This window comes from Ranitomeya imitator, chromosome 5, assembly GCF_032444005.1.
Source record: "Ranitomeya imitator isolate aRanImi1 chromosome 5, aRanImi1.pri, whole genome shotgun sequence".
Taxonomy (NCBI): Eukaryota; Metazoa; Chordata; class Amphibia; order Anura; family Dendrobatidae; genus Ranitomeya; species Ranitomeya imitator.
In genome coordinates, this window is record NC_091286.1 from 176,219,873 (window position 1) to 176,247,023 (window position 27,151).

The 27,151-nt window shown below is 46.6% G+C and overlaps 1 protein-coding gene across 8 annotated transcripts in view; it reads right to left on the reverse strand.

The window, feature by feature from the left end:
* TMEM181 (transmembrane protein 181) overlaps positions 1 to 27,151 on the reverse strand; it is a 325,398-nt gene that overhangs the window by 225,377 nt on the left and 72,870 nt on the right. Inside the window, exon 1 of one of the 8 annotated variants that reach the window (XM_069769357.1) lies at positions 6,148 to 6,184. The exons of the other annotated variants lie outside the window; for them this stretch is intronic. The gene's annotated coding sequence lies outside the window, so the exon portion shown is untranslated. Of the gene's footprint in view, positions 1 to 6,147; positions 6,185 to 27,151 lie in introns of those variants that run through there. 8 annotated transcript variants of the gene reach the window in all.

Consider the following 27,151-nt stretch of genomic DNA (forward strand, 5'->3'; position numbering starts at 1 on the left):
AATCCCACACCTCCCCACACAGCCACTACAACTATCCCAGCCCAGTCCCAATTTCAAGCCCAGTCCCAATTCCAAGCCCAGTCCCAATTTCCAGCTCGGTCCCAATTCCCACCCCAGGCCCAATACCAAACATAGTCGCAATACACAACCCAGTCCCAATTCCCATTCCGGCCCCAAAACCAAATTTCTTCCCCAATGTTTTCTTCCTTGTCCAACTTACCTTCCCCATTTAGTATTCCACCTACCCCAACACCCCCCCCCCCCTGCTCAGCACTTTGTTTATTCCCCCCCTTCCACTACACCCCAACCCAGAAGGCTTTCCCCAACTGTCGACGTGGTCCAACCTTCCAGCCCCTCCACTAGTATCTCCACCCCACACTTTACAGATTTGTAATGTTTTGTAAAAAAGTTGTGATGTAATATTTATATTTAAAAAAAAAAAGGTGTAACCAAACAAAATAAAGTATAACAAAAAAAAAAGTTTACAAGAAAAGGGTTTACCCCCCCCCCCCAAAAAAAAAAAAAAAGGTTTACCTAAAAAAAAAGTTTACCAAAGAAAAAAAGGTTTACCAACAAAAAAAAAGTTTACCAAAAATTGTATTTAAAAAAAAAAAAAGAAATGCAAAAGTTTATTATATTGTAATATGTAAAATAAAATTTGGTTTGGTTTAAAAACAATTTTTTTGTTTAGTGCCTTCATTTAAGTATGCTAACTAAATGAAAAACATTACACACCACACGTTAGAAGGTATAACATTTGGTTTATTACCCAAATATATGGTTTATTACCCAACATAAATCACAGACACATGAAAGAGAGATGTCACACAATATTCTCTTGCCACGGAACCCTGCCCACAGATGACACAAAATACTCTGCAAACTGGTCCCTCATTCTGGAAACAGAATCAGCGGAGCGTGCAGAGCTGCTGTGGTAATCCCACAAGGTGGTCCCCAAGTCCTCATCATCCACGGAAACAGGCTCCTTGGAAAATAGATAGTTATGCAGGACCACACAGGCCTTGACAACCTCATACACGGTTTGTGTGTGCAGTATTATGGCGGTGAGCAGCACGCGCCACTTTGCAGTTAGAATGCCAAATACACACTCCACCACTTGTCTGGCTCTTGTTGAGCGGTAATTGAAAATTCTTTTTGTTCGGGTCAAGTCTCTGCTTGCATACGGTTTTAGTAGATGTGGGGACAACTGGAATGCCTCATCACCAACACAGACAAAAGGCATAGGTGGTCCAGTTGTTCCCGGGAGTGGTCTGGCTGGTGGAAAGTTTTGAAGACTTGGGAGTCGTTGGACCCGCCATAGCCTCCAATGTCCACAGCCAGAAATTTACAGTTCGCATCTGCTATGCCCATGAATACTATTGAAAAGTACCGTATATACTCGAGTATAAGCCGACCCGAGTATAAGCTGACCCCCCTAATTTTGCCACAAAAAACTGGGAAAACTTATTGATTCGAGTATAAGCCTAGGGTGGAAATGCAGCAGCTACCGGTGAATTTCAATAATAAAAATAGATCATTATTTCCCCATAGCTGTGCCATATAGTGCTCTGCGCCGTTCATTATTGCCCTATAGCTCTGACCCATATAGTGCTCTGCGCCTTTCATTATTGCCCTATAGCTGTGCCCCATATAGTGCTCTGCACCGTTCATTATTGCCCTATAGCTGTGCCCCATATAGTGCTCTGCACCGTTCATTATTGCCCTATAGCTATTATTATTATTATTTTTTATTGTTATAGCGCCATTTGTTCCATGGCGCTTTACATGTGAGGAGGGGTATACATAATGAAAACAAGTACAATAATCTTAAACAATACAAGTCATAACTGGTACAGGAGGAATGAGGACCCTGCCCGCGAAGGCTCACAATCTACAAGGGATGGGTGAGAATACAGTAGGTGAGGGTAGAGATGGTCATGCAGCGGTTTGGTCGATCGGTGGTAGCTGTGCCCCAAATAGTGCTCTTGCACCGTTCATATTGCCCCATAGAAAGCTCTGCCCCATATAGTGCTCTTGCACCGTTCATATTGCCCCATAGAAAGCTCTGCCCCATATAGTGCTCTTGCACCGTTCATATTGCCCCATAGAAAGCTCTGCCATTGTCGCTGCTGCTGCAGAAAAAAAAAAAAAAAAACACATACTCACCTCTCTTGATTGCAGCTCCCAGCGTCCGGTCCCGGCGTCTCGTCCCGGCGTCTCCGCTCTGACTGATCAGGCAGAGGGCGCCGCGCACACTATATGCGTCATCGCACCCTCTGACCTGAACAGTCAGAGCGCAGAGACGCCGGGAAGATGGAGCGACGCCGGGAAGATGGAGCGGCGCCCGGCGGCTGGAACGCGGACAGGTGAATATTACATACTTACCTGGTCCTGGCGTCCGGCTCCTTCTCCCGCACAGCTGTCTTCGGTGCCGCAGCTTCTTCCTCTATCAGCGGTCACCGTTACCGCTGATTAGAGAAATGAATAGGCGGCTCCACCCCTATGGGAGGTGGAGCCGCCTATTCATTTCTCTAATGAGCGGTCCCACGTGACCGCTGATAGAGGAAGAACTGCAGCACCGAAGACCGTGGGACGGCATGGGGAGCGCCAGGATCGCTGGGACTAGGTAAGTATGCCTCAGCGCCCTCTCCCCCTCACCCGCCGACCGTGACTCGAGTATAAGTCGAGAGGGGCACTTTCAGCCCAAAAATTTGGGCTGAAAATCTCGGCTTATACTCGAGTATATACGGTACTTCTTGTAATTGAAGTACTCTGAGCCTGATCCTGCTGGTTTTGTAATACGGATGTGTTTGCCATCTACGGCACCCAAGCAATGTGGGAAATGGCACAGTTTCTCAAACAGTTCTGCACTCTGCAGCCAGATGTCCTTTGTCGGTTGTGGAATGTACTCCTGGTGTAAGGTATCCCATATAGCCAGACAGGTCTCTTTCACAATTCCGGAAATAGTTGATACTCCAAGGCGGAACTGGTAGTGTAGTGTAGAGAAGTTAGGGATTCTCCTGTAGCCAGGAATCTGTAAGAAACAAATAACAATGTTAGTAAAAATTGCAAAGACCAACATAACATTTTTAAGCAATTTACACAAATATTACATTTTTGTTTGTTTTTTAAGTTTCAATAAATGGCACTGCGGAAGTTTTTGTTCTGTTGTACTGCACGTTAAGGGTATGTGCACACGTCAGGATTTCTTGCAGAAATATTCCTGACAAAAACCGGACATTTCTGCCAGAAATCCGCATGCGTTTTTACCGCGATTTTAGCGCAATTTTGACTCGGTTTTGGTGCGTTTGTTCCCAAATGCATAGAATTGCGGGAAAAATGCAGAAAATCCGCAAAAATAATGAACATGCTCATCTTTTTACCGCAATGCGTTTTTTTCGCGGGAAAAAAACGCAACCATGTGCACAAAAAATGCAGAATGCATTCTAAATGATAGAATGCATAATGTATGCATTTTTAATGAATTTTTATAGCGTTTTTAGTGCGAAAAAACGCGAAGAAAACGTGAAAAACCTGTATGTGTGCACATAGCCTCAAACAGCATTTTTACATCTGTCCATTCCTATTATGGAGCAGGTGTAAAACACAGTGGAATGGCCACAAACAATAAAAAAATTAACATGCTGCAGAAAATGCAACGCAGTGTTTCAGCGCAGTATTTTGTGGAGCATGTTCACTGCTGATGTGGTTTTCCATAGGTTAAAATATGTTTACATGGCATTAATATGAACAATGATTAAAAAAAAAAAAATAAATAAATAATAAGCTTACCGCAGGGTCACCATCTGCTGCTCCGCCGTTGCGATGGAAAACCTCATGCGTGTGTCCTGCCTTTGGATGACATCCCCAACTTGTTCCAGCAACAAATCAAAGTGCTCCTGCCTCATCCGAAAATAATTAAAAAACTTCTCCGGGTTCTGGTGCAACTCCATGTAGAGAGTAAAATAGACGCCCCGGGTCATCCGCAGTGCGTTAATGGGATGAATGCATAGTCTGCGACGTCTAGGTTGAAGCATCCTCCGTCTTGCTGCTGCCGCCTGCTTTTCCCGAACCATTATATCCAGCCGATTGGTCTAAAAAAAAATCACATCAGTAACTACGTTCGGAATCCTCACAAGTACTCCTTCCATCTCTGACATTTTCTCTAAACCCTTTCAAAGATGGGCTGTAAAAACAGTCAATATATAGTTTTCCCTATTTTCCAGTAGCCAATCACATTTGGGAGACTCCCATTTTTAGGCAGGGAAAACGGATCCGTCATAAAAACGGATGAAACGGATGGTAAAAACGGACACAACGGATACAGTTTTTCGACATAACCGTCTAGCAGATTTGCGACGGATCCGTCGAAATACTGTATGCGTTGCATCAGTTTTTCAATATTTTTGACGCATCTGTCGATACGTCGCGCCTACGCATTGTAACGGCTGCCAGAAAACGCTAGTGTGAAAGTAGCCTTAGCGACGTATCGTGACGGATGGCCACACGTTTTGTTCATCATGCACTGGTTCCTGCGGAATTTGACGGACCGTCATTTTGAAAAAACGTTCAAAGGAACGTTTTTTGTCTGCAGTGGAAAAACGTTCCCTGACGCCTCCTGTGGCATACGTCATTGCACAGAATGGAAGCCTATGGACATTGGATCCTGCACACACTGTAAAATGCAGGAATCCAGTGACGGATGCAGCTTTTACATCTGAGCATGCCTGGAAGCATTTTCAAACCCCGGGAAAAGTCTCCCTCTCTCTCTTTGTCATAACACTGGATGCGTTGCACCCGTTTTATTCTAATCTTGCAACGTCCGTCGATACGTCGGTTCACTGCACTCTGACGCAGGACGACTGGAAGTGTGAAAGAAGCCTAAGGCCACTTCCACACCTCCGTCTTTTCCCGACCGTCACAATGCGTCGTTTTGTGGAAAAAATGCCTCCTGCAAAGTTGCCCGCAGAATGGGTTTTTTTCACATAGACTTGCATTACCGACGCATCGCGACGTATGGACACACGTTCCATACGTCGTGCACTGGATGCGTCGGTATTTGGCAGACTGTCGTACGTCGCGTCCTGCATTTTAAACTGCGCATGCCCGGCCGTAACTCCACTCCCTCCTCCCTGGGAGTTTACTATGGGCAGCGGACACGTTGAAACACTGCGTCCGCTGCCCACGCTGTGCAAAAACATCGCCAACGTCCGTCGCGCCAAGGCATAGCGATGGCCGCGTACCGACGGAAGTGTGAAAGAAGCCTAAGCTGTAACATAAAATACTACAGTAATATCTAAAGATCATGGATTATTTGGTAAATATAGACCCCACACTTTTAGGGTAAGTTTCCACGCTCAAACACGCAGCATCCAGATGTTACAGCATAGTGGATTTCATGAAGTCCCGTCTCCACTATGCGGTAAAACACGCAGGCGGCAGACCCGCGTAAATGGACATACGGTGCATCTTTTCAGAACTAAGCTTTTTTTTTTTACACAGCGGCAACGCTCCGTCGCCGTGCCGTAAATTTACCAGAGACTTTCATTAGTTGCGATAAAATCACATCTAATGATAGTCACATGCGTAGAAACTGCGTACACGCAGCTTACTACGCATGTCTGCCGACTCACCTGTCCCGCCGCCAGAAGTCCCTCGTCCACTGCAGTTCTCGCGATAACTTAGGTTATCGCGAGAACTGCCGTGCACGTGACCGGGAGTTATCTCCGGTCACGAATCTGGTTCTCGCAAACAGCCGATTAGCTGTTTGTGAGAACGCTGCAGTGTAGGTGATCGCTGGAGAGTTATCTCCGGTGATCATCTACAGGCTCTGCTACATCTGGATGTCAGGCATCCAGATGTAGCAGAGCTGGACTCGTCTAGACTGTGTACACTTACAACACACAACATACAACACACAACATACATCATACACGATGCAACATACACCATGCAACATACACCATGCAACAACATACAACATGCGACGACATGCAACATGCAATGACATGCAACAACATGAGACAACATGCGACATGCAACAACATGCAACATTTGACATGCACCATACAACATACACCATACAACACATACATACAGTACATACATATAGACATACAGTACATTAAACATAGAGTACATACTCACCATCACTTGTCACCTTGATCCCCGAAGCCAGTGTCACCTGCAAAAAATATTAAAATAATAAACAAACACTATACTCCCTGATCCGCAGAAATCCAATTAAAACAAGTGTACCACGACGATCTCCCCTGGAGAGCAGCAGCATCAGCTGATGCAACAGCTCTCCAGGAATACAATGAAGGAAGGTATCCTTCCGCACTGTATTCCTCCGCCACTGTAAAAAATAGTCCCTATCTCACTTGTGGCACTGTTGTGTGAGACAGTTCCCACACAGCAATGCAATAAAGTGAGACCCTGAACTGAGGTAACCTCAGTGATACACAGCAGGAGCCATTGTCTCCTGTCAGTGTGTCACTGGAGGGCCTATAGAGCAGTGACATCATCCGATGTTACTGTTCTATAGGGGAGATTGTCGTGGGACACTCGTTATTAATTGGACTACGGCGGACAGGTTGTATACGGTTTATTATTTTAAATTTTTGCAGGTTATCGAGTATGGTAAGTATGGTTAAATCAAGAATATTAAAATACTTTTTTCAAGCTGTGTCTTTATTTTGTTTTTTAACTCTTTCACTTCTCTAGGATTAATAATGGATAGGCGTCTTATTGACGCCTCTCCATTATTAACCTGGCTTAATGTCACCTTACAATAGCAAGGTGACATTAACCCCTTCTTACCCCATATCCCACCGCTACAGGGGAGTGGGAGGACAGGGGCTAAGTGCCGGAATTGGTGCATCTTACAGATGAACCATTTCTGGGGCGGCTGGGGGCTGGTATTTGTAGCCGGGGGGCAATAACCATGGCCTGTTGTGAATTCTGTGGCAGAGCTCCCTCCTGTGGTCACAAGTGGTACTTCGGCTGGTTCTCTCTGTGAGCTTCCGTTGGTGGAGGAAAGTGGTACTGCGGCTTCTGAGTTTCCTTCCTCAGGTGATGTGGTGAAGTCGTTAGAGCAGCACCTATTTAACTCCACCTAGTGATTTGATCCTGGCCTCCAGTCAATGTTCTAGTATTGGACCTGTTTCCTCCTGGATCGTTCCTGTGGCCTGCTGCTCTGCATAGCTAAGTTCCTCTTTGCTATTTGTTTGCTGTTTTTTTTCTGTTCAGCTTTTCAATTTGTTTTTTACTGCTTGCTGGAAGCTCTGGGACGCAGAGGGTGTACCTCCGTGCCGTTAGTTCGGTACGGAGGGTCTTTTTGCCCCCTTTGCGTGGTTTTTGTAGGGTTTTGTGTTAACCGCAAAGTTACCTTTCCTATCCTCGCTCTGTTCAGAAAGTTGGGCCTCACTTTGCTAAATCTATTTCATCTCTACGTTTGTCTTTTCATCTTAACTCACAGTCATTATATGTGGGGGCTGCCTTTTCCTTTGGGGTATTTCTCTGAGGCAAGGTAGGCTTATTTTCTATCTTCAGGCTAGCTAGTTTCTCAGGCCGTGCCGAGTTGCATAGGGAGCGTTAGGCGCAATCCACGGCTGCCTTTAGTGTGGGTGGAGAGGATTAGGGATTGCGGTCAACAGAGTTCCCACGTCTCAGAGCTCGTTCTTGTTTTTTGGGTTATTGCCAGGTCACTGTATGTGCGCTGACCTCTATGTCCATTGTGGTACTGAATTACCTTTCATAACAATGGCCCCTCTCTAGGCTATGAATATCAGCCCGCAGCTGTCTGCGTAGCCTTTATATAATAGGGGGACCCCACATCTTTTTTTTTTTTTTTGGGGGGGGGGGGGGGGAAGCGTGGTCTAAATCCTACGCCAATTCATGGCCGGACTGCAACTGTCGCTGATTGGTCACGCCAGCCTTCCGCGACTAATCAGCGATGCGGGATTTCCGTTACAGACAAACAGACCTTTAGACGATTATATATATACTAGATGGTGGCTCGATTCTAACGCATTGGGTATTCTAGAATATGTATGTATGCATGTACGTCACGCTGTGAGTGGGGGTTAAATTCCGCGCCAATATCGCTGATTGGTCGCAGCCGGCCGCGCAGTATATAGCACAGCCACGTAGTATATAGCACAGTCCACGTAGTATATAACACATCAATGTAGTATATAGCAGAGCCAACACAGTAGATAGTGCAGCCACGTAGTGTATAGCACAGCCCACGTAGTATGTAACACAGCCACGTAGTATATAGCACAGCCAACACAGTAGTATATAGCAGCCACGTAGAATATAGCAAAGCGATGTAGTATATAACACAGCAATGTAGTATATAACACAGCCCACATAGTATATAACAGCCCACATAGTATGTAACACAGCCCACGCATTAGATAGCAGTCACGTAGTATATAGCCTAGCCACGTAATATAAAGCACACAGCCCACGTAGTATAACACAGCCCACGTAGTATATAGCACAGCGATGTAGTATATAACACAGCCAACGTAGTATATAGCACAGCCCATGCAGTAGATAGCACAGCCACGAAGTATATAGCAGCCACGTAGTATATAGCACAGCGATGTATAACAGCCCACGTAGTATATAGTACAGCCCACGCAGTAGATAGCACAGCCACGTAGTATATAGCAGCCATGTAGTATATAGTACAGTGATGTATATAACAGCCCACGTAGTATATAGCACAGCCCACAGAGTAGAAGGCACAGCCACGTAGTATATAGCAGCCACGTAGTATATAGCACAGCCACGTAGTATGTAGCACAGCCCACGCAGTAGATAGCACAGCCACGTAGTATATAGCACAGCAATATTATAGCACAGCCCACGTAGTATATAGCGCAGTGAACACCGTAGATAGCGCAGCCACGTAGCATATAGCAGCCACGTAGTATATAGCACAGCCACATAGTACATAGCACAGCCCACACAGTATATAGCTCATCTAAGGGCTGTGCTATATACTACGTGGCTGTGTTATAAACTATGTGGCTGCTATATACTATGTGGGCTGTGTTATATACTACGTGGGCTGTGCTATATACTATGTGGGCTGTGCTATATACCAGGGGTGTCAAACTGCATTCCTCGAGGGCCGCAAACCATGCGTGTTTTCAAGATTTCCTGAGCTTTGCACAAGGTGCTGTAATCATTATGTGTGTAGGTGATTAAATTATCACCTGTGCAGTACAAGGAAATCCTGAAAACATGACCTGTTTGCAGCCCTTGAGGAATGCAGTTTGACACCCCTGCTATATACTACGTGGTCTGTGCTATATACTACATCGCTGTGCTATATACTACGTGGCTGTGCTATATGGTCGCGGCCGGCCGCGTAGTAATCAGTGATATTGGCGCAGAATTTAACCCCCACTCACAGCGCGATGTACATACATACAGTACAGACCAAAAGTTTGGACACAACTTCTCATTTTTTGAAGATTTTTCTGTATTTTCATGACTATGAAAATTGTACATTCATACTGAAGGCATCGAAACTATGAATTAACACATGTGGAACTATATACTTAACAAAAAAAGTGTGAAACAACTGAAATTATGTCTTATATTCTAGGTTCTTCAAAGTAGCCACCTTTTGCTTTGATGACTGCTTTGGACACTCTTAGCATTCTCTTGATGAGCTTCAAGAGGTAGTCACCGTGAATGGTCTTCCAACAATCTTGAAGAAGTTCCCAGAGATGCTTAGCACTTGTTGGCCCTTTTGCCTTCAACTCTGCGGTCCAGCTCACCCCAAACCATCTCGATTGGGTTCAGGTCTGGTCACTGTGGAGGCCAGGTCATCTGGCGTAGCACCCCATCACTCTCCTTCTTGGTCAAATAGCCCTTACACAGCCTGGAGGTTTGTTTGGGGTCAATAAAAAATAAATGATGGAATAGCATGCCGCTGCAAGATGCTGTGCTAGCCATGCTTGTACAGTATGCCTTCAATTTTGAATAAATCCCCAAGAGTGTCACCAGCAAAGCACCCCCACACCATCACACCTCCTCCTCCATGCTTCACGGTGGGAACCAGGCATGTAGAGTCCATCCGTTCACCTTTTCTGCGTCGCACAAAGACATGGTGATCGGAACCAAAGATCTCAAATTTGGACTCTTCAGACCAAAGCACAGATTTCCACTGGTCTAATGTCCATTCCTTGTGTTCTTTAGCCCAAACAAGTCTTCTGCTTGTTACCTGTCTTTAGCAGTGGTTTCCTAGCAGCTATTTTACCATGAAGGACTGCTGCATAAAGTCTCCTCTTAACAGTTGTTGTAGAGATGTGTCTGCTGCTAGAACTCTGTGTGGCATTGACCTGGTCTCTAATCTGAGCTGCTGTTAACCTGCGATTTCTGAGGCTGATGACTCGGATAAACTTATCCTCAGAAGCAGAAGTGACTCTTGGTCTTCCTTTCCTGGGGTGGTCTTCACGCGAGCCAGTTTCTTTGTAGCGCTTGATGGTTTTTGATGGCCGCTCGTTTTTCTTTACTTCGCTCCTTTTTTCTTGCCATAATACAAATTCTAACAGTCTATTCAGTAGGACTATCAGCTGTGTATCCACCAGACTTCTGCACAACACAACTGATGGTCCCAACCCCATTTATAAGGCAAGAAATCCCACTTATTAAACCTTACAGGGCACACCTGTGAAGTACAAACCATTCCCGGTGACTACCTCTTCAAGCTCATCAAGAGTCCAAGAGAGTGCAAAGCATTCATTAAAGCAAAAGGTGGCTACTTTGAAAAACCTAGAATATAAGACAGAATTTCATTGGTTTCACACTTTTTTTTTTTTTTTTTATTTAAATAAATTTTTATTAACAAAATAAAGAACATCCGGATGTCATTTACATTGCATTATATCACATGCACGTTTTCTTATTTCAATACACCCCAACATTACCCCAACTACCCCCCTAAGACAGCTCATTCCCAATCTATACCCCACTGAGGCGTTATCTGCCTCGTGTAGTTTATCCTAATCCAGATCTTAAGAAACTCGACGTCTATACTCCTCATTCCAATTCAAGCCAAGGAGACCACATCTTATTATACATATCTATTTTCCCCCTTTTTTTGTACACCCCCTTTTCCAATTTTAAACCATTTTGAACATATTGGAGAAATTCCCTTCTCGCAGGTGGTTCCACATTAATCCAATTTCGTGCTATCACTTTCCTTGCCATGTAGAGTAGCCTAGCAATTGCAACCTTCCAAATATTATCAACTCCAATTTCTTCCACATATCCCAGCACGCATACCATCGGGTCTCTAAGAACTCTACACTTATACGCTGCTTCAACCCGGCTCAAAACCACCACCCAAAAAGCAGCCAGCCTAGGACACGTCCACATCATGTGATATATTCCAGCATTCTCACTCGTACACCTCGGACACTCAGAATTGGCACGCAATCCCGCTCTGTATAGCACTTCCGGAGATTTATATACTCTATGCAGAATATATAACTGCGAGAGTCTATATGGTTCACTCAAGGATAGTCGCGGAATCCACTCCATCACCGATTCCCAGGTTTCATTTTCCATCGGTCCTACGTCCCTCTCCCACTTAGCTCTCGCCTTTATAGGGAAATCTAGTAAAAACGTGTGCATAAGGTCCTTATACAGGGTGGAAATAACTCCCCTTGTAGTCCCGTCACCACACACATACTCCAACACAATATCATCCTGAATTCTGAAATCCACCTTCTTCTTCTGAGCTCTAAAGGCATGCCTCATCTGCGCATACTGATATACCCCTGTGGATCGCAGCCCAAATTCTTCCTGCAATTGAGAAAAGGACTTCAATGCCTGCCGCTGGATTATCTGGTGAACAAAGCAAATTCCCTTATTCTGCCATTCCATCTGTCCTCTCAAAGCCTCAAATTCCTTTAAATTGTTATTAGACCATATTGGTGTGAATTTAGTCAACCCTGTAACCCCACGAATCTGCCTTAGTCTATTCCATAATTTTCGAATCAGGAACAGGGTTGCGTATACTTTCCCCAAAGCGCCCAAAGAGCCATCCTCCAAACACCTGACCATCGGTCGTCGGTCCGTCAACTCTTCCATTAGATGTTGTACTGCACTGGATGACGCCCCTCGCGCCCAGCCCTTCAAATGCTGGCTCTGGGCCGCAAGGAAGTATATTTCCGGGTTGGGCAAAGCCAAACCACCATCCTCCTTAGGTCGCTGAAGCGTCTCCAGGCTAATACGTGGATATTGTCTACCCCATATCAAACTTCTAAAGAGGGCATTAATCTGCCTGAACTTCCCCCTAGGGATCCAAATTGGTGCGTTATGTAAAACATATAGGATTTTAGGCAACAGGACCATTTTAATAAGGTTTACTCTACCGACGACCGATAGATGTAATTTATTCCAGGCATCTACCTTCGCCTTGAGTATCCCCATAACAGGAGCCAAATTTCTTTGTAGGTACTCCGTAATTGGCACCGAGACATATATTCAAAGGTATTTAAATTTGGAAACCACCTGTAGCCTTTCATCACCCACATCCTCACTTATATGCTCACCTACGTCATCCACCCTAAAAAGAACCGACTTATCCCAATTAATTGTCAATCCTGACACAGCACCAAATCTCTCAACAATTTCAATGGCCCCTCTTAGTGAATCGTCTGGATCCGCCAGGAACAGCAAAACATCATCCGCGTATAGCGCTATTTTTTCCTCTATTTTCCCATACCTAAACCCAGGGACCCTATCAGACTGCCGAATCTTAGCGGCTAGAGGTTCTACAGCCAGCGCGAACAGGAGGGGTGAGAGCGGGCATCCCTGCCTAGTACCCCTAGCCAGCCCTATAGGTCGAGACAGCTCCCCGTTCACTCTAATTCTAGCCGACGGTGATGAATACAGCAGCTGTATCCAGGCCACAAACTGCGGACCAAACCCCATACACACTTTTTTTTAAAGTATATAATTCCACGTGTCAATTCATAGTTTTGATTCCTTCGGTGTGAATGTACAATTTTCAAAGTCATGAAAATACAGAAAAATCTTTAAATGAGAAGGTGTGTCCAAACTTTTGGTCTGTACTGTATATACATATTCTAGAATACCCGATGCGTTAGAATCGGGCCACCATCTAGTAGATATGAAATAGCAAGGCCGATGTTTATGAATGAACGTTTAATTTAAAAAAAAAAAAAAAAAAAGGGAAAAAAAATGGCGTGGGCTCCCGTGCAATTTTCTGCTCCAGAGGGGGAAAGCCGACGGCTGGGGGCCAATATTTGTAGCCTGGGAAGGGGGTAATACCCTTGGACCCTCTCTAGGCTATGAATATCAGCCCGCAGCTGTCTGCGTAGCCTTATCTGGCTATTAAATTAAGGGGACCCCCCAAAAAAAATGACGTGGGGTCCCCCTATATTTTTATAGCCAGGAAAGCTACGCAGACAGCTGCGGGTAGATATTCATAGCCTAGAGAGGGGCCATGGTTATTGGCCCCCCAGGCTACAAATACCAGCCCCCAGCCACCCCAGAAACGGCGCATCTATCAGATGCGCCAATTCCGGCACTTAGCCCATCTCTTCCCCCTCCCCTGTAGCGGTGGGATATGGGGTAATAAGGGGTTAATGTCACCTTGCTATTATAAGGTGACATTAAGCCTGGTTAATACTGGAGAGGCGTCAATAAGACGCCTATCCATTATTAATCCTAGAGTAGTGAAAGGGTTAAAAAAAAAAAAAGACAGCCAGAAAAATGTAGTTACAGGATGTAACAGGATTTCTCTGAGCCCATGACGGCACCACGGAGGGGATCCGCCCACCAAGGACAGGAAGCCTACAGATAAAAAGGCGGTACCTCTCTCCCGCATCAGTTGTTTACAGAGCATGATGGGAGCTTAAGTTAAAACAGAATTTAAATCAACGTTACTTGAAGACTTTAACCGAGATACCGGGTGGTTATTTACTTAGGTGTTTAGCATAAGTACATTCTATCAATGTGCGCACTCTTATGTGAAGGGAGGGAATGTACGGGTGCCGTCATGGGCTCAGAGAAATACCGTTATCAGTAAGTAACTACATTTTTCTCTGTCCCCCATGACGGCACAACGGAGAGAATTGCAGAGACTGTACATTAGGGAGGGACCACTGCTACCAGAACCCTTTTCCCGAAGGTGAAATCTGAGGAAGAGATAAGGCCCAATCTATAGTGCTTATAGAATGTTGAGGGTGAAGACCAGGTAGCAGCTCTACATATCTGATCAATTGAAGCACCGACCCTCTCCATCCCTGATCCATGTTGCTAGGGTGCTTTTTGATGCTTTCTTCCCCTTTCGGGGACCCTGGAAACAGACAAAGAGAGATCCATCCTCCCTACACTCCCTAGTGGCTTCAATGTAGTGTATCAAGCATCTCCTAACGTCCAATGTGTGTAAGGATATTTCTTGCTCGTTTTTGGGGTTAGGGCAAAAGGAGGGAAGGGATATCTCCTGTGCTCTATGGAATCGGGAAGCTACTTTTGGGGAGGTAGGCTGGATCAGTTTTGAGAACTACCCTGTCGTCCAGGATTTGAGTGAAAGGGGGGTTGACAGATAAAGCTTGTATGTCTCTGACCCTGCAGGCTGAGGTGAGGGCGACCAATAGTGAAGTTTTAAGAGATAAGCTTTTTAATGGGGCATCTGCTAAGGGTTCAAAGGGAGGTTTAGCCAGGGCCTTAAGGACTAGATTTAGCTCCCACTGAGAGGTGCTACGCGAGGCCAGAGGTCTTGACCTCCATGCTGCTCTGACAAACCTGGAAACCCAATGATTCCCTGCCAAGTCGTAATTAAACAGCGCACCTAAAGCTGCTATATGTACTTTTAGGGTGCTAGTGGCAAAACCCATTTCTAACCCCTTTTGTAGGAACTCTAGAATGGCATTCAGGGGAATTTCTTCACCTATTGTGGCGCCTGAGAATGAAAGGAATTGTTTCCAGATTTTCCCATATTGTTTAGTTGTTACAGGTTTTCTACTTTGTAGTAGGGCAGATACTAGCCCTGGTGAAAACCCTCTGTGTTCTAATAGCCACCTTTCAAATTCCAGGCTGTCAAGTGTAAACTTGCAACCTGTGGGTGTTGTATTAGTCCCTGGAGGAGGAGATCCGGAATATCCGGAAGTACCCAGGGGATGGAGACGGACATCCTCCTCATCCTAGCAAACCATGGCCTTTTCAGCCAGAATGGAGCTATCAGGATTACACAAGCTCTGTCTTCCCAAATTTTTCTCATGACTGCTGGAATTAGAGCTAATGGGGAAAAGCATAAGCTAGTCAGTGGTTCCAGGGAATCAGGAATGCGTCCAATGCTACTGGGTTCCCTAGTGGTGTTATGGAGCAAAATGTGCCTACCTTTTTGTTCAGATTGTTCGCGAAGTGGTCTATATGAGGCACTCCCCACCTCTCCGAGATCTGGTTGAATACAGCTGGATTTAGTTCCCATTCCCCTTGTTTCAGGCGGGACCGACTCAAAGTCCGCTCTGTGATTGTCTACTCCTTTCATGTGAAGGCCTGTCAAGGACTGAAGGTTTTTTTCTGCTATCTGGAAGATTGATTTTGCCACCTCCATTAGGGATCAGGAACGGGTACCCCCCTGATGATTCAGATATGCTACCACCACTCTATTGTCTGACATGACTGACGTGATGGGAGTGAAGGGGATTTATGAACTCTAAGAGGGCGAATTTGACTGCCAGAAATTCCTTCATGTTGGAGGATGCCCCTTTAGGTTGTCTGGCCATACCCCCTGGGTTATGAGATCGTCCAGATGGGCCCCCCACCCACTGGGACTTGCATCTGTGGTCACTATTTTTGAGACCGGGGTTAGCTTGGATTTGCAAGAACTTTTCTTCCCTGGCTGGGGATCTGGCATTGGTTTATCCCTTGTGCCGGACGCTGCGCTTGACTCCTTGCTGTGCATTGATCCTGAGCGTCCTTTACCGGTCGCTTCCTGGTGTCCCTTTTGAGGCCTCTGTTTTTGCTGCTGCTGCTGTTGTTGTGACGGCGGCTGCGGGGTAGATCTGGATGGGGGAGCTACCTCCAGGTCGCTCATGATGGCAGGGGAACGCTGGTCGAGCTCTGTAGGAAGCGTTCGACCTGGGGCTGCTTCCTCTATATAGCGGCAGCTTGTTCCCGGCATCTGCGTTGTTTAAACGCCGGTGCCTGTGCGGTGTCTGGTTTTCCCAGACATGCATTGCGCCAAATCGCGCCCGAACTCTCACGCATGCGCAGTGCCGCCGAGAACAGAATTCCGGCGGGACCGCCCACAAGATGGCGCCGTGCATCACCACGGGTGAGCGCTGGTTCCCGGAACCCCCGGGCACCCCAGCCATGCAGACTAACGCTGGGGAGGCCGCACCAGCGTTACCTCCTTCTCCCCGGAGGGACCCGTCCCGGGATGCAGCTGCTGCATTTTTCTTCTTACCCAGAGAGGCGGCCACGCTCCTCCTTGCCGCCTCTCCCCGCACACTCTAGAGGCCCCTGACCCCAGTGGTGGCGCCTTGGGACACCACACCAGCCGAGACAGGGGGACTCCGGCTGCCTGAGTCGGACTGATTGGGCCCGGAATTCCTGCGACGAGGTATGTCTTCTGTAGGTCTCCCATCAAGGACAGGAAACTGAACTGATGCAGGAGAGAGGTACCTCCTTTTTATCTGTAGGTTTCCTGTCCTTGGTGGCCGGATCCCCTCTCTCCGTGGTGCAGTCATGGGGGACAGAGAAAAAAGTATTTTAATATTCTTAATTTTACCATACTCGATCGCCTGCATAAAAAATGTAAATAAACCAACCGTATACTACCTGTCCGCCGTAGTAGAATGAATAACGAATGTCCCACGACGATCTCCCCTATAGAACAGTGACATCGGGTGATGTCACTGCTCTATAGGCCCTCCAGTGACACACTGACAGGAGACAATGGCTCCTGCTGTGTATCACTGAGGTTACCTTAGATCAGGGTCTCACTTTATGGCAAAAGCTGTGTGGGAATTTTCTCACACAGCAGTGCCACAAGTGAGACTAGGGACTATTTCTCACAGGGGCGTAAGAATACATTGCTGAAGGATACCTTCTGTCATTGTATTCCTGGAGCCCCTGCAGAGCGGTCGCATCAGCTGAAGTGGCTGCTCTCCACGGAAGATCGTTGTGGGACACTCGTTTTAATTGGATATCTGCAGACTCAGGGAGTATAGTGTTTGTTTATTATTTTAATTTTTTTTTTTTTTACAGGTGACAATGGCTTTGGGGATAATAATAATAATCTTTTATTTTTATAAAGGTGACAAGGTGATGGTGAGTATGTACTCTATGTTATATGTACTGTATGTCTATACAGTATATATGTAGTGTATGTGCGTGTCGCATGGTGCGTGTCGCATGGTGTGTGTCGCATGGTGCGTGTCGCATGGTGCGTGTTGTATGTGCGCACAGTGTAGACGAGCACGGTTCTGCTACATCTGGATGCCTGACATCCAGATGTAGCAGAGGCTGTAGATGATTACCGGAGATAACTCTCCAGTGATCACCTACACTGCAGAGTTCTCACAATCAGCTGATCAGCTGTTTGCGAAAACCAGACTAGTGACCGGAGATAAGTCCCGGTCACGTGCACGGCAGTTCTCGCAATAAAATAAGTTATCGCGAGAACTGCAGTGGACAAGGGACTTCCGGCGGCGGGACAGGTGAGCCGGCAGACATGCGTAGTAAGCTGCATTTACACAGTTTCTACGCATGTGACTAATCATTAGATACGGTTTTACCGCATCTAATGATAGTCTATGGTAAATTTACGGCACGGCGACGGAGCGTCGCCACATTGTAAACAGACATGCTGCGTTCTGAAAAGACGCGCTACATGTCCGTTTACACGGATCTGCCGCCTGCGTGTTTTACCGCATAGTGGAGACGGGATTTCATGAAATCCCCTCCACTATGCTATAACATCTGGACGCTGCGGCTCTAAGCAGCGTCAAACACGCAGCGTTTCCTGAACGTGGAAACATACCCTTAGACCACAGGCTGAACAGATCTGAATTCAAGATTTTCAAATTGACACTAATATTTTTATTTTTTAAAACATGATCCCATCAGGATCCCAGCTTGTGTTTCGGTACAGATGTTGCTAGGAGCATAGCAAGCATGTGCAGTATCTGACATTTTTAACAAACTTTTTTTTGGAAAAAATTTTTCTTCACATTTTGCATTCACTATTACCAAATAACAAAACCTCAAAAGAATTAAAAATATAGAGGTAAAAATCATTGGTGCACTTGACATGGAATGACCCGTAAACCTTCTACCAGATCGTTAATAAATATGTTGAAGAGAATAGTAGTTGAAGAGAACTAGTGTCACCCAGCTTTTCTCAATAGAAGATAATGGAGAAAAGTGCAGTGACTAGTTGGCAAGTGACCGAAAGTAAGTAAACCATGAACATGCAGTCAAGTAGCTTCCTACCTGAATGTGGAATACAAGTTAATTGTGACAGTGTACAGAACGCATACAGTGATGATTCAGCAGTCTGCAATATCTTAAGGTACTTTCACACATAACGATATTAACGATATCGATGTAACGTCACGCTTTTTGTGACGTAGCAACGATCTCGCTAACGATCTCCTTTATGTGTGACAGCGACCAACGATCAGGCCCCTGCTGGGAAATCGTTGGTCGTGGGGAATGATCAGGACCTTTTTTTAGTCACTGATCACCCGCTGTCATCGCTGGATCGGCGTGTGCGACGCCGATCCAGCGATGTGTTCACTTGTAACCAGGATACAGGGGCCGCGCTTAGTAACCCGATGTTTACCCTGGTTACCCGGGTGACTTCACCGCTGTGCTCTGCTTTACGGCCGGCGCCGCTGACACAGTCAGTGCGGAAAGCTGACGGCGGGGGACGTGACAGACATCGGAATGTAAGTATGTACTGTTTTTTTTGTTTTTTTTTTTACTTTTACAATGGTAACCAGGGTAAATATCGGGTTACTAAGCACGGCCCTGCACTTAGTAACCCGATGTTTACCCTGGTTACCCGGGTGCTGCAGGGGGACTTCGGCATCGTTGAAGACAGTTTCAACTATGCCGAAGTCTTTCCCCTGATCGTTGGTCGCTGGAGAGAGCTGTCTGTGTGACAGCTCCCCAGCGACCACACAGCGACTTACCAACGATCACGGCCAGGTCGTATCGCTGGTCGTGATCGTTGGTAAGTAGTTTAGTGTAACGGTACCTTTAGAGTGACTGCAGACTTCTCCTGAGATGGGACAACCCATCAATGAAAAATTGTCAGCCCAACACCCTCAATACTAAGCTGATAAGTAAATACAAACACACACACACAAACCTACACACACATTGTCAACAGCCTATGTAGGAGCCTTAACAGAACAAACATACATAGGCTGTAACAAGCCAGCAACTGTTAAATTTAAAGGGAAAAAAAAATCAACAAAAAAATTGTGTGGGCTTCCCTGTAACTTCAATAACCAGAAGAGGGAAAGCTGACAGCTGATGTTAATATTCTGGGAAGGAGCCAATAGCCATAAAGGTTCCCAGGCTATTAATATCAGCTCGCGGTGGTTTCCTTAGGCTATGTGCAAACGTATAATGGTCAGCTGCGGATTTTTCCGCAGCGGATTTGATAAATCCGTAGGGGAAAACCGCTGCGGTTTTTACTGCGGATTTATCGCGTTTTCTACTGCGGATTCCGCTGCGGATATACATCTGCACTTTTCTATTGGAGCAGATGTAAAAACGCTGCGGATTCCGCACAAAGAATTGACATGCTGCGGAAAATAAAAGGCTGCGTTTCCGCGCATTTTTTTTCCGCAGCATGGGCACAGCATTTTTTGTTTCCCATAGGCTTACACTGTACTGTAAACTCATGGGAAACTGCTGCGGATCCGCAGCAAAATCCACATCGTGTGCACATACCCTGAGACTTTACTGGCTAGTTTACACAGGGACCCCAGAAAAAAATTGACATAGGGTCCCCCTATAAAATTTAACCAGCAAAGGCAAGGCAGACAGCTGCGGGCTGCAATTAATAGCCTAGGAAGGGGCCATGGATGACTAAAAACCATCAGCTGCTAGAAGTCCTTAGAAAATGCACATCTATAAGATGCGCCAAATCTAGCACTTAGCCTCGCTCTTCCCCCTTGCCCTGTAGCGGTGGCAAGAGTTCATATTTGTGGGGTTGATGTCACCTTTGTATTGTCAGGTGACATCAAGCCCACAGGTTAGTAATGGAGAGACATCAATAAGATACTTAGCCATTATTAACCCCATAGTGATATTGTATAAAAACCTCAGACACCCAGAATAAAGTCCTTTATTTGAAATAATGACACAGACTCCTTAAAGCCTTTCTGACATCCGATGTAATATTCCATCCATGTGACCTTGGCCTGTTTGACCATGGACTGAAGATTACGTCATTTGTTTAATGCAAACACTGCGACCAGAGTGATGGTGATCACATTAAAATTCTGGCGCCATCTTACTTGTGGGTAGATGGTGCTGTCATCCTGGGTGGTGTCGCCGCCCACCCGCACTCACGATCGCTGTGATTCACTGTTCAATTCTGGGCCAACTCTGATTGGTGTGATCGATGTCATCATCACCAATGACAGGTCACAGCAGCAGTATGACCTCTGTGACCTGTCTCCCACCTGCCTGTGACCGCACTGCAGATCCTCACACTAGTTGAGAATTCCTGTAGTGCGGTCACCACACTACATAATCTCCTGCTGTGCTAGGTCTTGTGGTGACACAGAAGCCTGTGACACCACAATCCCTGCTGAAGAAAGAAAGACGACAAGACAGAAGAAAGAAGAGAGACTACAACTGTAAGAACTGATCCCTGCCCGATCTCTCTTCACCCACCCCAATCCCTCCCATTCACCCTTCACTTTCCCTCTTTTTACCCCCTCCACGCCGCCTACGTGCGCACATTTAGCAACCGCCGAGGGTTGATTGGGGACACAGTTCACTAATAAACACTCGTGCTCGCTTTTTTTCACCCCCTTTGTGCACACATCCAGCAGCCACCGAGCTTTGATGAGTGACGCAGTTCACTCATCAGAGCTCGTGCCTGCTGTTTTCCATTTTTCTTTCTCACCCCCCCCCCTACACACATCCAGGAGCCGCTGAGCTTTGATTAGTGAGCAGTTCACTCATCAGAGCTCGTGCCTGCTGTTTTCCATTATTCTTTCTCACCCCCCCTACACACATCCAGGAGCCGCTGAGCTTTGATTAGTGAGCAGTTCACTCATCAGAGCTCGTGCCTGCTGTTTTCCATTTTTCTTTCTCACCCCCCCCCCTACACACATCCAGGAGCCGCTGAGCTTTGATTAGTGAGCAGTTCACTCATCAGAGCTCGTGCCTGCGGTTTTCCATTTTTCTTTCTCACCCCCCCCTACACACATCCAGGAGCCGCTGAGCTTTGATTAGTGAGTAGTTCACTCATCAGAGATCGTGCCTGTTTTAGGCACTTATTTTCGCCACCCCCGTATGCACATCCGGCAGCAGCTGAGCTTTGATTAGTGACGCAGTTCACTCATCAGAGCTCGTGCCTGCTGTTTTAGACCTTTCTTTTCACAGACTTTTTCTCCCTGGTTGTGCTTTTTTTCTTTCAGCTTACACCAAGCACTACCTCCCCACCCCCACAAACACGCAAACAGTTAAAAATAAAGTACTGACACAATCCATAATCATAAAAAAAAAAAAAAAAATGTTGTCCCACCTTTTGGTCTGTACTGTATATCTATCCATAGATATATCTATCCATAGATTTATCTAGATAGATATAAGAAAAGATCTATCTATATACAGATCTATCTATCTCATTCCTTCTATCTATCTATGTAGCTACTGTATATACTCGAGTATAAGCCGAGAATTTCAGCCCATTTTTTTAGGCTGAAATTGCCCCTCTCAGGTAATACTCGAGTCATTCCCAGGGGTCGGCAGGGAAGGGGGAGCGGCAGCCGTCTAATAGTACTCACCTGCTCCTGGCGCGGTCCCTGGTTCTCCGGGCGCCGGCAACTTCTTCCTGTATTGAGCGGTCACATGGTACCGCTCATTACAGTAATGAATATGGACCCGACTCCACTCCCATAGGGGTGGAGCTGCATATTCATTACTGCAATGAACGGTACCATGTGACCGCTCAATACAGGGAGAAGCTGTCGGCGCCCGAAGAACAAGGGACCTTCCCTTGACGCTCAGGTCAGAGGGCGCGATGACGCGATTAGTGTGCGCACCGCCCTCTGCCTTAACAGTCAGTGCGGAGGAAGCGGAAGACGTTGGAATGGGAGACAGGTGAATATAGCAAGTGCCGGGGGCCTGAGCGACGAGAGGTGAGTATATGATTTTTTTTTTATCGCAGCAACAGCATAAGATGGAGCATCTTAGAGGGCCATGTGCTGCAGAGCGCAGGTGCCGGAAAGGTGAGAGAGGCCCGGCGCCTGCGCACTGCAGTACTTTGCTCTGCCCTCAAAAGGGCAGAAAAAGTACGCCTGCGCCGCAGCCGCGGCATGAAGACCAGAAGAGGACGTCATGGAATGAAGATGCGAGGTACCGGAGTGGACCTGAGACACCCATTTAACCGGACTGCAGCGGGCCCGCCCCTGGGTGAGTATAATCTAACCTCTTTTTCTCCTCTTTCAGGTTACATCGGGGAATTATCTACAGCATTACAGAATGCTGTAGATAAGCCCCTCATGACGGTGAGCTTACCTCACCATCGATTTTGGGGGTGACAGGTTCCCTTTAACCCCTTCCCGACCTTTGACGCATACGCTGCGTCATGAAAGTCGGTGCCATTCCGACCCATGACGCAGCATATGCGTCATGGAAAGATCGCGTCCCTGCAGGCCGGGTGAAAGGGTTAACTCCCATTTCACCCGATCTGCAGGGACAGGGGGAGTGGTAGTTTAGCCCAGGGGGGGTGGCTTCACCCCCTCGTGGCTACGATCGCTCTGATTGGCTGTTGAAAGTGAAACTGCCAATCAGAGCGATTTGTAATATTTCACCTAAAAAACTGGTGAAATATTACAATCCAGCCATGGCCGATGCTGCAATATCATCGGCCATGGCTGGAAACACTGATGTGCCCCCACCCCACCGATCGCCCCCCCAGCCCTCCGATCTGTGCTCCGCTCCCCTCCGTCCTGTGCTCCGCTCCCCCATCCTCCTGTCCGCTTCCCCCGTGCACCAATCACACCCCCCGCGCTCCAATCAAACCCCCCCGCACTCCGATCCCCCCCCCCCCGCACACAGTGACCCCCCCCCCGTGCTCCGATCCACCCCCCCGCACAGCGATCCCTCACCCCGTGCTCCAATCCTCCCCCGTGCTCCAATCCTCCCTCCCGTGTTCCGATCCACCCCCCCATGCTCCGATCCACCCCCCCATGCTCCGATCCACCCCCCCGTGCTCCGACGCCCCCCCCGTGCCCTGATCTCCCCCCCCTTATACTTACCTGGCCGCCCGAGGTCCGTCCGTCTTCTTTCCTGGGCGCCGCCATCTTCCAAAATGGCGGGCGCATGTGCAGTGCGCCCGCCGAATCTGCCGGCCTGCAGATTCGTTCCAGAGTGAATTTTGATCACTGAGATATAACCTATCTCAGTGATCAAAATAAAAAAAAATAGTAAATGACCCCCCCCCCTTTGTCACCCCCATAGATAGGGACAATAAAAAAAATAAAGAATTTTTTTTTTTTTCACTAAGGTTGGGGTAAGAACTAGGGTTAGGGGTAGGGTTAGGGTTAGGGTTAGGGTTAGGGTTTCGGTATGTGCACACATATTCTGGTCCTATGCGGATTTTTCCGCAGCGGATTTGAAAAATCCACAGTGCTAAACCGCTGCCGATTTATCGTGGATTTACCGCGGTTTTTCTGCGCATTTCACTGCGGTTTTACAACTGCGATTTTCTATTGGAGCAGTTGTAAAACCGCTGCGGAATCCGCAGAAAGAAGTGACATGCTGCGGAATGTAAACCGCTGCGTTTCCGTGCAGTTTTTCCGCAGCATGTGTACAGCGATTTTTGGTTCCCATAGGTTCACATTGAACTGTAAACTCATGGGAAACTGCTGCGGATCCGCAGCATTTTCTGCAGCGTGTGCACATACCTTTAGAATTAGGCTATGTGCACACGGTGCGGATTTGGCTGAGGATCCGCAGCAGTGTTCCATCAGGTTTACAGTACCATGTAAACATATGGAAAACCAAATCCGCTGTGCCCATGGTGCGGAAAATACCGCGCGGGAACGCTGCGTTGTATTTTCCGCAGCATGCCAATTCTTTGTGCGGATTCCGCAGCGTTTTACACCTGTTCCTCAATAGGAATCCGCAGGTGAAATCCGCACAAAAAACACTGGAAATCCGCGGAAAATCCGCAGGTAAAACGTAGTGCCTTTTACCCGCGGATTTTTCAAAAATGGTGCTGAAAAATCTCATACGAATCCGCAACGTTGGCACATAGCCTTAGGGTTGGGTTGGAATTAGGGTTGTGGTTAGGGTTAGGGGTGTGTTGGGGTTAGGGTTGTGGTTAGGGGTGTGTTGGGGTTAGGGTTGTGATTAGGGTTATGGCTACAGTTGGGATTAGGGTTAGGGGTGTGTTGGGGTTAGTGTTGGAGGTAGAATTGAGGGGTTTCCACTGTTTAGGCACTTCAGGGGGTCTCCAAACGCAACATGGCGCCACCATTGATTCCAGCCAATCTTGTATTCAAAAACTCAAATGGTGCTCCCTCACTTCCGAACCCCGACGTGTGCCCAAACAGTGGTTTACCCCCACATATGGGGTACCAGCATACTCAGGACAAACTGCGCAACAATTACTGGGGTCCAATTTCTCCTGTTACCCTTGAGAAAATAAAAAATTGCTTGCTAAAACATCATTTTTGAGGAAAGAAAAATGATTTTTTATTTTCACGGCTCTGCGTTGTAAACGTCTGTGAAGCACTTGGGGGTTCAAAGTGCTCACCACATATCTAGATAAGTTCCTTGGGGGGTCTAGTTTCCAAAATGGGGTCACTTGTGGGGGGTTTCAACTGTTTAGGCACACCAGGGGCTCTGCAAACGCAACGTGACGCCCGCAGACCATTCCATCAAAGTCTGCATTTCAAAAGTCACTACTTCCCTTCTGAGCCCCCACGTGTGCCCAAACAGTGGTTTACCCCCACACATGGGGTATCAGCGTACTCAGGAGAAACTGGACAACAACTTTTGTGGTCCAATTTCTCCTGTAACCCTTGGGAAAATAAAAAATTCTGGGCTAAAAAATTATTTTGAGGAAAGAAAACGTATTTATTATTTTCACTGCTCTGTGTTATGAACTTCTGTGAAGCACTTGGGGGTTCAAAGTGCTCACCTCACATCTAGATAAGTTCCTTTCGGGGTCTAGTTTCCAAAATGGGGACACTTGTGGGGGGTTTCTACTGTTTAGCCACATCAGGGGCTCTGCAAACGCAATGTGACGCCCACAGAGCATTCCATCAAAGTCTGCATTTCAAAACGTCACTACTTCACTTCCGAGCCCCAGCATGTGCCTAAACAGTGGTTTACCCCCACATATGGGGTATCAGCGTACTCAGGAGAAACTGGACAACAACTTTTGGGGTCAAATTTCTCCTGTTACCCTTGGGAAAATAAAAAATTGCGGGCTAAAATTCATTTTTGAGAAAATAATTTTTTTTTTTTATTTTCATGGCTCTGCGTTATAAACTTCTGTGAAGCACTTGAGGGTTCAAAGTGCTCACTACACATCTAGATTAGTTCCTTTGGGGGTCTAGTTTCCAAAATGGGGAAATTTGTGGGGGATCTCCAATGTTTAGGCACACAGGGGCTCTCCAAACGCGACATGGTGTCCGCTAATGATTGGAGATAATTTTCCATTTAAAAAGCCAAATGGCGTGCCTTCCCTTCTGAGCCCTGCCGTGCGCCCAAACAGTGGTTTACCCCCACATATGGGGTATCTGCATACTCAGGACAAACTGGACAACAACATTTGTGGTCCAATTTCTCCTATTACCATTGGCAAAATAGGAAATTCCAGGCTAAAAAATCATTTTTGAGAAAAGAAAAATTATTTTTTATTTTCATGGCTCTGCATTATAAACTTCTGTGCAGCACCTGGGGGTTTAAAGTGCTCAGTATGCATCTAGATAAGTTCCTTGGGGGGTCTAGTTTCCAAAATGGGGTCACTTGTGGGGGAGCTCCATTGCATACGCACACAGGGGCTCTCCAAATGCGACATGGTGTCCGCTAACAATTGGAGCTAATTTTCCATTCAAAAAGTTAAAAGGCGCGCCTTCCCTTCCGAGCCCTGCCGTGTGCCCAAACAGTGGTTTACCCCCACATATGAGGTATCGGCGTACTCGGGAGAAATTGCTCAACAAATTTTAGGATCCATTTTATCCTGTTGCCCATGTGAAAATGAAAAAATTGAGGCGAAAATAAATTTTTTGTGAAAAAAAAGTACTTTTTCATTTTTACGGATCAATTTGTGAAGCACCTGAGGGTTTAAAGTGCTCACTAGGCATCTAGATAAGTTCCTTGGGGGGTCCAGTTTCCAAAATGGGGTCACTTGTGGGGGAGCTCCAATTTTTAGGCACACGGGGGCTCTCCAAATGTGACATGGTGTCCGCTAAAGAATGCAGCCAATTTTTCATTCAAAAAGTCAAATGGCGCTCCTTCCCTTCCAAGCCCTGCCGTGCGCCCAAACAGTGGTTTACCCCCACATATGAGGTATCAGCGTACTCAGGACAAATTGGACAACAACTTTCGTGGTTCAGTTTCTCCTTTTACCATTGGGAAAATAAAAAAATTGTTGCTGAAAAATCATTTTTGTGACTAAAAAGTTAAATGTTCATTTTTTCCTTCCATGTTGCTTCTGCTGCTGTGAAGCACCTGAAGGGTTAATAAACTTCTTGAATGTGGTTTTGTGCACCTTGAGGGGTGCAGTTTTTAGAATGGTGTCACTTTTGGGCATTTTCAGCCATATAGACCCCTCAAACTGACTTCAAATGTGAGGTGGTCCCTAAAAAAAATGGTTTTGTAAATTTCGTTGTAAAAATGAGAAATCGCTGGTCAAATTTTAACCCTTATA